Here is a 5595-nt window from a genome sequence, read left to right on the forward strand (position 1 = left end):
ACAAATTTGTAAATAATAAAGACGCAATATTTCTTTATAAACAGTCTGATAAAAGTGTAAACTAATTCTCCAAAGTGGATTATTTATTGTCCAACACAATAAAAAAAGGATATTATTATTTTAAATAACCTATGAGATTCAACCCTTTGTAGGCAGTGAGGTATTTTTTTGTCAATAATACGAATTTAAAATAGGTTTTTATTACCTAATTACTACGTTATAAAAAAAACTAATTGGCAATAATTATATAATAAAAAAATCCTTAACAGTAAGTAAATTGTTTCAACTATATAAGACAAGTTAAATATCCCTACAAACATTATAAGAAACAAAAACGTTCAGATTTTCCCTGTCTTTTCCTTTTCCCTCCCAAAATACCACAAAATCAAGGCATTATTCCTGGATATTTTTGTTAATGGGACGTTTTTGGTTGATCAGTGTAGTGGAATGTGCTTAGAAAATGTTAAGATTTGATAATCAGATGAGAAATTTTTACGTTCACACTCCCTTTAAGATTATTTAATTGATCAAAATAAAAATAATTATGCCTTCAATGATTAAATAAGGTTTTAAGGAAAAATATATAGTTTATCAATGAAATATGATCATTCCTGTTTAAACAGCCAGTTTTGCGGGCTTTGAAATTCCAATGGATTTTCCCTCCACTTTTTATGTTCCTCAATACAAGACTTCAATTTCTCCTCTTCAACATCTTCTATGTCAAGGATCTCCTTCACTTTTTTCTCATACTCATTAAATTCTGCAAATTTATCCTTGCCTCTGGTATTTTTTCCTTTTTTATCTAATTGGTGAATGCAATCAGCTGCTTGAAAGCCAAGGAAGATGAATGATTCCAGTTTTAATTCTCTAGCTGCATTGACAAGCTCATGATGTATACGTTCTTCAAGATATTTATCCAAAATCTGAGCATCTTGCTTTTCCTTCCCCACTTTTCCTAACACAGTTGGTTTCTTAGGTACTACATAATGATTTGGAATAGCTATAACTTTACAGTCTTGATCATAATAATAATCAGCTACTTTCTTTTTTATTTCTGCAATCTTTTCTTTAGCTAAAATTCTTTGATTTTCTCCTGCAGGTCCATGAAAGTTTATACTCAAGTTACTAAATTCTTCAGCTAAATTTGATACTTGAGAATCTTGTAAAGATAGAGTATATACCCCAAATTGAAAACCACATGTGCAGGAAGAATTTGTTGCTGGGCCAGCTCCTTCCATTTCACAAACTAAAATACATTTTTGTGTATTGAAAGATATTTTTATCATCAAATCTATTATGTAAATATACATTTCTACCTTAATAATTAAGACATCTTTTCCATGACTAATTGACAATTATTACTAAACTCAACAGGTTTTATACAAATACATACTCCGCTATCCATTTTCATTTCTGATTTTGATCTTTTATTTTAGAAATATTATAGGTTATTTGTATTATCTAAAATTATATTATATTCTATTATATCTATTTCTTTACAAAATAAATTGTTTAATAATGGAGTAGTTATGAGAAAATATTTACCTGTAAATACACCACACAAGTGTGCTTGGTGCAATGGCTAATATTACTGTATTTTAGTTCTCTTTTATTTGCTCTCTATCTCTAGTTTCATCCAGTTGCAAAACCATGTTGTTGTTAGTTTAGACCATTGTATTGCCTTCTCTATATACATTCATACCTAAACAACATAAGCAAGTTGTAAAATGGATTCATATAAAAGTAAGAAGAAAAGCCAACTTTTTATAATAGAATATAATTCCTATGATTATATATTTCATTCATAAGAATGCATTTCAAAGCTCATTGAATTTGCCAGTAAGTGTTATAATGTTGACATTAATCTCATTCATAAATGTTTTGACAATAACCCCTTTTAGAAAATGCATACTACTTATTCATTTTAAAAATGTAGAATAAGCTCATGAAGAATAAAATAACAAGGATGACAACATCCATAAGTAGCGAAGCACAAAAAATCATTGATGGGAATACGTACAATTAGATTTAAATTGTATTTCTTATAATCAAGAATAGATTTTTTAGAGAAAATAAACACATATTTTGTTTAATGATGCAGTCAAAGTAAATTACACAAAAGATGCTCATAAAAATAAGAAAAATTATTTTGATACTGATATCCCAAAAAAGTTTTAAGATTGGACCAAATACACCAAAAACATGAGGAAACATGTAAAACATATAAAATAGCCAAAAACCTGCTAAAATTTTTATATCCTTAGCTTAAAAAATTTGGAAAATCGGACTATATACACGAGATATATGGAAAAATAAGGGGAAAATTTAAAAATAGCTAAAAACCTGCAAAAAGGCAGTCTGGCCGTCATGGTTGTTTTCTTTGAATTTCATTTTGATATTTAAAACTGAAAAAAATTTGGAAATCAGACCATAAAACACCAAAGATATGGAGAAAAATGTGAAGAATACAAAAATAGCCTAAAACCTGCTTAAAGGGAGTCTGACCGTCATAGTTGTTTTCTTTGAACGACAGGAAATTTAATTTTGATTTGTATAACTGAAAAAAATTTGGAAATTGTACCATAAACACCAAAGATATGGAGAAAAATGTGAAAAATACAAAAATAGCCTAAAACCTGCTTAAAGGGAGTCTGACCGTCATAGTTGTTTTCTTTAAACGACAGGAAATTTAATTTTGATATGTATAACTGAAAAAAATTTGGAAATCGTACCATAAACACCAAAGATATGGAGAAAAATGTGAAAAATACAAAAATAGCCTAAAAACTGCTTAAAGGGAGTCTGACCGTCATAGTTGTTTTCTTTCAACGACAGGAAATTTAATTTTGATATCTATAACTGAAAAAATTATGGAAATCAGACCATAAACACCAAAGATATGGAGAAAAATGTTAAAAATACAAAAATAGCCTAAAACCTGCTAAATAGCGGTCCGATACCATTGATGTTTTATAGTAAATTGTGTAATGAAAATGTTGTCAAAAAAAATTAGCCTTTTATCTTTTTTAGGAGCCGAGAAAATCACGTTTCCCCAAAACTAAGACAGACGGACATTTCAATTTACAGAGTAGCTTCGCTACTAAAAATGTCTTAATACTAAATTAATAAAATTGTGACACATGCATGATATAAAATATAGTCTTATTAATCTGTTAAAACAAAAGCTAGGAATAAAACAATGCATTTTAAGATTAATATGTAGTATACATTTTATAAGATAGGAATTTATTGAGGAAAGCTTTTTTTAAAATAGGCGTTTTCTAAGACAAATACATATGAAATTTATTCAAAAAGGTTAAGCGGTTTTTTATTTGTTGATTTAAATCAATGAATTTCTACTATTTAACTCACTCTCTCTGTTTGTCCATACACAATTTTGTGCTTTGCCACTTGTAGATGTTGCCATCCTTGTTTATTCTACATTCATTATTGTTTTTAGATACACAATATGGGTCTTTTTTACAGGGTTTTGTTTCAATTACTGATCATTTTGTATATTTTTGTTCTCTTTATCAAGGTCAAAATTTGAAGAAGAAAAATCTTGTTTTTAAAATACCTTTTTATTCAGAGATTCTATGTAACAGAGATGTACAGACAAACCTTAATTAAAGAGTAGGTGAGCTGCAAAGGAACTTACTTGCCACTTGATAATTCGCCTGACTGTTGTCCTTATTTAAGTCTTATTGTTGCAGGAATCCTAAAACAGACACATGTTATTTATATATAAGTATTTAGTAGCAAAGCTACTCTATAATTGACTTTGTCCATTCGTCAGTCAGTCCGTAACGCTATTGGGGAAATAGGATTTACTCAGCTGTTATTAAATCTAGATATTTGATTTAGGGAGCATATTTATATAAATAATATTTATGGCAATCCGACTGCTTTAAAACAGATTTTAAGCTGTTTTTATTTTTATCTACATATCTTTGGTGGTATTGGCCCGATTTATTTTTATTTTCTGCTATTAGTATCAAATGTAAATTGTCAACCACCCCTTTTTTAATTATCCTTATACTAAAGTAACAGGATGTTTGTTTGTCTGTGTATCTGTGTGTCTGTACCGAAGGATCTCGCTAACCTCTGAACCGATCGGGTTCTCCGTAACAGGGTAGCTTCTCATAGGTCCCAGGAAGGTTTATAACTATTTTGGGGGAGGGTACCACCACCCTCCCAAGAGAAATCACAATAAAATCAAAAATATTAAATATTTCCGCCGCATAGTGTCGCTAGCATAGTCGCGCTACGTAGTCGCGCTGCGTAGACGCGTGAATTTAACAATTGATAACATAGACAAGTTATTTCTCAAATTAGATATTTAAAATAAAAAAAACATTTAAAGGCCACTAGAGGCCTCTAGGGGCGTAGCCGATAGTAGTTTTAAAAAGTAAAAGTGAAAAAAAATGAGGGGAGGGGATTTTTTTCTTGGGGTAAAATCTACAAGGAAGATATTGGTACCCTTCCAAAAAAAGTTATAAACCTTATCAGGACCTATGAGAAGCTACACTAAAGAAAAAGACCATATTGGTTCAGCAGTTAGCAAGAACTTTTGGTGCAGACAGAAAAAAAAACTATTTTATTAGCATATAAGGAAGATCATTTCCCTGGCTTTCTGTGATCCAATAGGGCTGTCTGTCTAATGCTATTTTAATCATTATAATGTTAAAGTAAAGTTTTATACAGCAAAGGTTGTTTATAACTCAAATATCTATGTAATAGTAAACATGGCATCCCATGCAATTATTCCACCACGGACCTTCCCCTTAACTGGCAATGCCTTTGTTAATATTTAACAAATTTTCTTTAAATCACTTTGACCATATTTTATCCATGATTTTTGCGCTTCAATACTTATGGATGTTGTCACCCTTGTTTTCTTGAAAAGGTTATACTCTATCCACAATAAAATTTTATATGAGAACTTTTACCTGCTAAATATAATCCAGAGATTATATTTATATATATTTGTATACATATAATATTAGGTGTGATGAGAGTTTATGTTGTATACATGTATTAGATGTCAAGATCCCATAGTATGTAGCTCTTCTCTTACTTTTCAACCATGAAGCAAACTTCTTGTCCTCTCTTCAAATCTTGTTAACTAAACAATTTTATATAATGATTAATTTATGTTAAGGGTATTTGAGTCAAATAAAAAAAAATAATGTTAATTGAATTAAAACATGCATATACATTATACATATAATAACAATCATATCCTGAAGTTAATATATAAGTAAATAGTTTGTTTGGTTGGTTTGTTAGCCCTTGCTGATTCGAAAATTACCCTTAACCCTTAACAGTCGGGGGGGGGGGGGCTTTCAAGTTTTTTTCTATCTCATTTTCTGTGTGTGAAAAATAAAGAGCCCAAACTGCGTGAGTTTTTAAGTATGTGTATAACACATAACTGAGAGTTGGAATTTTTTGAATATCTCCATCCTGGCGGGCACAGGATGCCAGCAAACCTGGCAGGGTGATCCAGGTAAAGAGCAAAAATATTTTTTTTTGACTTAAACAAAGCATTTAATCTTACTAAAATACTAGATTATCCTCTAGTAGTAAATCCTTATA

At 29.9% G+C, this 5595-nt stretch overlaps 1 long non-coding RNA gene across 1 annotated transcript; it reads right to left on the reverse strand.

Annotated features, from left to right (window-relative positions):
* Positions 1–616: 616 nt before the first annotated feature.
* Positions 617–5269, reverse strand: LOC145323209 (uncharacterized). Its single transcript, XR_013880878.1, has 4 exons — positions 4950–5269; positions 3659–3718; positions 1546–1702; positions 617–1246 (listed from the first exon to the last, which is right to left on the reverse strand). It is a non-coding gene; the product is annotated as an uncharacterized LOC145323209 (long non-coding RNA).
* Between the last annotated feature and the right edge of the window lie 326 nt (positions 5270–5595).

This window comes from Acartia tonsa, chromosome 6, assembly GCF_053477335.1.
Source record: "Acartia tonsa isolate MP-2025a chromosome 6, ASM5347733v1, whole genome shotgun sequence".
In the NCBI taxonomy this organism is placed as follows: domain Eukaryota; kingdom Metazoa; phylum Arthropoda; class Copepoda; order Calanoida; family Acartiidae; genus Acartia; species Acartia tonsa.